We start from the raw sequence: 7,875 nt of genomic DNA on the forward strand, positions 1-7,875 counted from the left end.
CATAGCTAGCAGAGCAAGCAGACAGACATAGCAAGCAGCTGCAGAGCATAGCATATCAGGCAGAGACAAGAGAGCAGGATCAGAGCAGATCAATAGCAGAGCAAGCAAGCAGATCATATCATATCATATCATATCATATCATATCATATCATATCATATCATATCATATCATATCATATCATATCATATCATATCATATCATATCATATCATATCATATCATATCATATCATATCATATCATCATATCATATCATATCATATCATATCATATCAGCATATCATATCATATCATATCATATCATATCATATCATATCATATCATATCATAGCATATCATATCATATCATATCATATCATATATCATATCATAGCATATCATATCATATCATATCATATCATATCATATCATATCATATCATCATATCATATCATATCATATCATATCATATCATATCATATCATATCATATCATATCATATCATATCATATCATATCATATCATATCATATCATATCATATCATATCATATCATATCATTCATATCATATCATATCATATCATATCATATCATATCATATCATATCATATCATATCATATCATATCATATCATATCATATCATATCATATCATATCATATCATATCATATCATATCATATCATATCATATCATATCATATCATATCATATCATATCATATCATATCATATCATATCATATCATATCATATCATATCATATCATATCATATCATATCATATCATATCATATCATATCATATCATATCATATCATATCATATCATATCATTGAAAACTTCAAATCTTTCCCTAGTCACATCTCAAGTTTTATTTTAACAAATATTTTTAATAAATCTTTTCCAACTGTTCAATCATGAATGTATATATATATTTATATATTTATTTAAGAATTGATTTATTTATTTTATTTTTTGTTTTTATAATTTAAACTATACTTATATGACCGACCTTTCCTTTCATTCTAAGTTCAAGTTTATCACAATTTATAAAAATGTAAAAACTATTGCAGACAACTTTTTTAATTATTTCTCAAATGCAACTTATCGATTGACTTTGATAAAATAACCCACGTTTGGTAAATGTTAGAAACCCGATTTTGAATCTTTCACTATATGCCGTGCAAAACCGGTTAACATTTGTTTTGGAGCATATTTGCTGGAGTATATGCTGAATATTTTCCAACAATCAGAATTCATACTTATACAACAATCTAAGAGTTCCTACAAGAGACTATTGCCTATTTATGGTAAGTATATATAGATATATATATATATATGTAGATATATATAGCCATATACTATGGAGTCCGACTTAAAGTGATATATAGCACCAAATTAGAATTGATCGCAAAATAGAAATATATAAAATTCGTATTTTATGCAGAAGTAAATACTTGATCTTCCATTAACAAGCTCACTTGAATAATGAGTATTCGAGTTATAGTAAAAATGAATTAATAGAATATTATAATAAATTATTTAAAATAAATTACTTACTCACTTTTTTAAAAATGCGGGACACTGCAGCAATTCTTGAAGTGCCCCAAGAAAGTTTCGTGTGCCTGGCAATATGCTTTCATATTTTCAAAGTAATTCTTGTGTTTTTCTACTTTTTTATTTTTCTACATTTTTTTTTTTTTATTTGTTATTGTGTTGGCCATCATGCATTTTCCTAACGATTTTCATGCAGTTGCAATTTGCGTATACGTGATATGCGAATTGGCTAAAATTTGTAGTTAAAGTTTTCAAAAAGAATTTTCAAACTTTTCCATAAACAGCCGATTAAAAGCAATTAAACGTCATAATAAATCGAATATTTTGATGATAATTTCAATTGAAACCAAAAAGCAATTTGCATTTTAAGCCCTTGCTTCATGGCGAAATGCAAAATCAAATTAAAATACATATTAATGCAAATAAAATACGTTCAAAAATAGACAAAGTGCACTTTTCATACTTTAATCAAATATGGTTTCTGGGAAATGACAAAAAATAAAAAAAAACAAACAAACAAAATGCAAAAGTATAAAAAACGAAAAACAAGTCAAACTTTAGATCCCATGAAAGTAAAGTTATTCTTGCAGTCTCAATTAAATACTTTTACATATTTATTTGCAACTGAACATTCGGACATCAAATGGCCAAAAAGATGGAAATGGAAATAAACCACAAATATGCTTTCAACTTTAAAAACAGAACTTTCGCCAGCTTGGGAGACGCAAGCCACAAAAAAAAGAACTCAGATAAAAACTAAAATAAAAAAAAAAGGCAAAAAACGAACTTTTTCACTCATTTTTTTCGGAAATATTTTGAAAACGCACACAAACACACACACACACACGCACACGCACAATATGAATCCCCAGAAGCGCCACATTCATCACATAAATATTTGGAAAAGTTTTCAAAAATAAACAATTATTTATGGTTTGGTACTTACTGTTGGAAAAATGTCCTGAGAACGACGCACTTTTCAGTCGTTCGAATCCAGTGAGAATTTTGTGCACATTTTGTGCGTAAGCAATCAACAAATTCTTACACCGCAGAGTTAATAATAATATGAAAACACAACCAAAAAAAATGCAACAAACAATAAAAAAATAAAGTGAAGACACAAAACTAACACAAAATGTTGTGCAAATTAAAATTTGAGCTCCAAAAATGCAAATAGTTTCGACTTTTCTCTCAAATTTCAAATAATATTTATTTTTTTGAACTAGTTCTTTTATTTTTTTAATTAATTTTTTGGTTTTTGTTCTGAATGAGCTACGAGATCTTTAGCACTGCACTTGCACAAAAAAACAATAAAAAAAAGTATTGATAGCGAGTTGCTGATTGCTGTTGTTGTTGGCGAGCAACATGAGCGTTTGAGAATTTGATTGAAGTTTGAAGTGTTGAGTTTTTGAATGTTCAGAGTTCTGGTTCTGCTCAGCTGCTGCTCCACAACTCGCCCTGGCGAGCGTTCAAATGAAACTGATGCGATAGCGCAACAGTCGCAGGAATATAAAGCAACCAGCACGCCCACGACAAGAGCGCCATAAAACCAACGCACACTAACGAAGAGCGCACGAGGCGAACGAAACGAACGAGACGAACGATGCGACTGCCGCGACTGCGGCGACTGAGGGGAATGAGGGGAGGGAGCGCAACGCCTCCTACACAGTGGAGCACGAACGAATGCACAGCCGCAATACACGAAGCATAATAAACACCTGTAAACGCAGTCATCGTCGACGTTCGGGTTTGTTCGCTGCCGCTGCCGGCGTCGCTGCCGCTATAATGCCGGCACAGTCGTTGTATTTTTTATTTGCGAGAATGCGAGAGCATGACAGTGCGAGAGTGTGCGTGGGAGTGGGACAGCAATAGAGAGCGCACGACTAGCGCTCCTCGCGGAAGCGGAAGGAAACTCAACAGTTGGCACATTACGGCAGCTACTTGTTGTTGCTTGCTTTGCTAGCTTTCCATACACTTTATGGCAAGCTCATTTATTGCATTTATTGCACACATACACGAACAGAAGACACACACACGCACACATACAAAAGCATAGCCTATGCGTTAAGCCGACGCCAACGGTCAGCATTATCATGACGCTTCTGCCCCAACGCCGCGGTGTGCATCAGTTCATCCAAGCGCAGCAGCTGCATGCTATCTCTTGCTAGCGCATCCACCACGGTTGTGGCCAATCTATCCTTAAGCAGTCCCAAACGTCGCAGCACTCGTCGCACCTTTCTGGCAAACTTTCTGCCTGGCTCTGATGTTGGCTTTGATGTTGGCTTTGCAGTTGCCGGTTCAGGCTCGGGCTGGGCAGCAGCCTCACCTTGCCTAGCCGGACGCAGCTCGACCAGCGCCAGACTGTTGCTTTTCTCGACATCGATGCCAGTTGGGAATTCCAAGCGATCGCGTTGGGCAGCGGCCAGTACGACGCAAAGCAGCAGTAAAAAGGTGCAACGCATTTTTTTTTTTTTTTGGTTTTTTGGTTTCTTTGCAGTATTCAGTTTCAGTTGGAACAGCTTTCTGTGCTCTTCTCGGCCAAGTTGTCGCTACTTATAGGCCAAAACTGACACGACAGAGAGACAGTTTAGCTGACTGTCAATGTGTGGCAGCGTTCAGACATTAGATAAGCTTTGATTTATTTACAACTATTTTAATTAACTTTTTTTGCATTTCCTGACTATAACGTAGATATGTTTTGTTGCCTGCGTTGGCCGCCCCCGCCCGTTTATAGGCCCTTCTCCAGTTCCATGCGCATCGCGTTCAATAATTCCGGCAATAGCGCCACATACTTATCCACACAGTCCAAGGAGCAGCGCTCGACACGCCCGCCACAGTTATCATCTTCGCCGGGCAACTGACACTGGCGCAGACAATCCTCCAGCTGGGACTCGAACTCGGCCAGCTCCTGTTGCACATAGCAGCGGGCGCGCGTCAGCGGCATTTGGCAGCGATCAACGCAACGCTGTACCGCATCCGCACTGGCGTTCATATCGGCACAACAGCGTTTGGCACATCCGTGCATCGTCAGCTGCAGTTTGCGCAAATGCTCCCGATCCATGTCGTCGACGGCATTGATGAGCGCATTGTCAATGCGTTCACGCTGCTCCATTAAATTGGGATTCTCGCCCATTTTCTGGTCGCGTCTTTTATGTTAGTTGAGTGAACAATTTTTGGGTATATTTCGGATGTCATATGGAGTACGATAGCTTTAGTAAATGAAAAAGATTGCTTTGTGTGCTCACAACAAAATATTGCTAGCTCCTAGCTTCCAGATGCAGCGAATAATGGCTGCTATCGATAACTTATCGATATACATTGCCAAACATACTAGTTCGTAGTTACGTACATTATCTTGGCACTTATTTTTGATGCAATGTGGAGTACGCTAGCTTCAGTAACCAAAAGCTGATTGCATTGTGCGCTCACAACAAAATATTGCTAGTTCATAGTTTGCAGGTGAAGCAATTGATGGCTGCTATCGATAACTTATCGATATACATTGTTATTGCTCTTGCCACTTATTTCAGATTTCATATGGAGTAGAACAGCTACAGTAAATGAAAAAGATTGCTTATCGAAGTTCGTACTTGGCAGATATAGCCAATAATTTCTGTATTTGATAGCTTATCGATATACAATGCCGTTGTTCTTGTCACCTTTCTTAAGTTGATAAACATTTAAGTCTTACGTTGTGTATGTTGCAGCATATGATATTGTGATGAATAAATCCACTAAGTCAATCGATTAACATTTCGATAACGATATCAACCAAACCACATACTGTGTTATATTATCGATATTTTTCTTAAACAAACAAATGTTTGTCACTTTAATAGCCTTCTCACAGATAATTAACAGATTATTAATCAAATTTGATATTGATGTATATCGATAACTATCGAGAAAACCACAGTTAACAATGCAAAGTCGAATTGGCCGATTTCCTTGTACTAGTTTGCCTTTTGTTCAGCTATTATGCAAATTTCTCCATAAATTTGTTCCACTTTGAATGCACGTCGTGTGCCATTTAAATAACATTTATCGATAATTTATTTAGCTAATCGATTGCAGGACCATTGAGAGCCTACCTTTCCCCCAGCCACAATAATGTAATTATTTGTTTTAGGCTACGGACTGTTCTGCCACCAGCTTAGCCACGCCCCCCCCTAACTATCCCCCTCCCAAACTGCTTTCCCCTTTCCCATACGGCACAAATTATTCATACATGCTCCCAATTGACGAATACAATACAATACAACACAATTGCCATACGTGGCTGCACATTATTTATGTATCCACAAGTAAGCAGAAAATGTGACATACTTTTGGGGGCAACGAAAGCAATTCGAAAATTACTAATAACAAATATATTCAAATTGTCTTGCTCCACAAAGCCGTGCAGCACAGTTTCATAGAAATTTGCAGGTGCAAAATTTTCCAACCATAGAATCAGTTCTCGATTTGAAAGGCGTTAGAAATAATTTTGTTCTCTCAACTGCCACAATTTTGGTTTTAGAATGGAAACAGTTCGAAAATTATTTCGATTTTAATACAATTTGACAAGTAAAACTTTGTCAAATACATATATTTGAGCAAATTTTAACGTAGAATGTTCACAAAAAGTTCTCTACTATTATTATATGCCGAGTCTCAGTACTCAATACTACTTTGGACTAAGGTTACGTGCATTGAAAATGATCTAGTTCATTTGCAACATAAAGTTGTTCCACTGCTGGTCACTGGCCATACAAATTTCATCAGTCAGAGAACTCTCTAGGCTAATGGCACTATGACCAAGTCATTTAAATATCCGTGTGGCTGTACGTCCGTCTGCCCCTCCGTCTGACCGTCCGTCTGTCTGCCCTTCTGTCCGTCCGTCTGTCCGTCCTGCTGTCCGTCTGTCTGTCTGTTTGTCGAACTGCTATCAATGGGCAATCAATGCGGGAGTAAGGCGCGCCAACGAGTGCAAGAGATAGACATAAAGACAGAGAGAGTGCGAGAGAGAGAGAGCGAGAAAGAGAGAGAGAGAGAGAGACGCCAGTTGAGCAGTTTAAAAATGTGGCAAGAAGTGGCGGCAACAGCGACGAAGGCGACGGCGTTGTCTAACAAAATGTTTTCACATTATTCAAATGAAATGCTTTTTATTGTCTGTCCACAAGCAAACAGCAACAACAAAAATGATAACAATTATAATAAATAACAGAAAAAAAATACCGAGCTATCGATGGCACGCCGACAATCAAATATCCTTGCAGACACACATACTATTCACATTAATTCGAATGTTTTGAGCTTTTTTCAATAAAACAGTTTGCATAGAGGCGGGCAGAGATTTATATTTTGTATAACTACTCGGCTGTTCGTACTATTCATGAATATATATACATATATACACATATATGCGTTACGAGACTCGTGACATAGCTCTAAGGCCCTTTGTAAGTGTACAAAACGCAAGCAAATCAACATGATACAACATGCAAACTAAACAAGAAGTACGAGCAGGTGGCGAGAGGCGGAGTGGGGTTGCGAAGAAGAAGTGAAAAAATATTACCTGCATTCATAGAATACAATGAATCATTTTGGTCTTTGTTTCAAATGTGTGCGTGCGTGTGCTTGTGTGTGTGTGTGTGTGTGTGGGCAGTAGAAATGGAGTGGGAGCTGGGACAACGGGGATACGGGGGTACGGGCGGCTAGCACAAGAATTGGCAGCGAAATGGCGCGACAGTCGCCGAGGAATGGGCAGGCCGGGGCAGGGGTATGGCAAGTGTAGTGTTTGGATGTCTTTGAGCAATCAACGGTAAATGCAATTTCAATTTTCATTAATCTGCTTGGTTAAAAGGCATGCACACTAATATCCACACTCACACCCATACACACACACACACACACACACACACACACACCCACTGAGCACGCACAACCATATATAAAACGTACACAGCGCGGCTGACAGGATAGAGCAGGACGAGGTGGGTCGCGTGGGCGGGCGCAGAGGCAGACGAGAACAAAGAATGCCAAGGAATTGTGCGAGCTGAAAGTTGTGCGCTTATCGGCGACTGTCAAAATGTAATGTGTGTGTATGTGTGTGTGCCGCACGATAGACAAACAAAAAGCGTTGACGTAGGGTGAGCGAGAGAAAGAGAGCGAGAGAAATGCAAATAAAAGCGAGAGCGATCCAGCAATGCAATGCCTTGTTACAAACACAATGCACAGAGAGAAAACGATGGAGAGAGTGAGTATAAGCGGGAGTGAGGAGCGAGAGAGAGAGAGTGAGCTAGGGACGGCAGGGGGAGGGGAATACTTTTGCACAGAGATGGAAAGATTTGATTAGAAATTAT

General features: G+C 38.2%; 1 protein-coding gene across 4 annotated transcripts in view; it reads right to left on the reverse strand.

Moving 5' to 3' along the window:
• rdgA (retinal degeneration A) overlaps positions 1–2,678 on the reverse strand; it is a 139,849-nt gene extending 137,171 nt beyond the window's left edge. For 3 of the 4 annotated variants that reach the window (XM_002059070.4, XM_015169171.3, XM_015169173.3), the window contains exon 1: positions 2,478–2,662. The gene's annotated coding sequence lies outside the window, so the exon portion shown is untranslated. Of the gene's footprint in view, positions 1–2,477 lie in introns of all 4 variants that reach the window. The other variant, XM_015169170.3, reaches the window with a different exon arrangement.
• Between the last annotated feature and the right edge of the window lie 5,197 nt (positions 2,679–7,875).

This window comes from Drosophila virilis, chromosome X (genome assembly GCF_030788295.1).
Source record: "Drosophila virilis strain 15010-1051.87 chromosome X, Dvir_AGI_RSII-ME, whole genome shotgun sequence".
Taxonomy (NCBI): Eukaryota; Metazoa; Arthropoda; class Insecta; order Diptera; family Drosophilidae; genus Drosophila; species Drosophila virilis.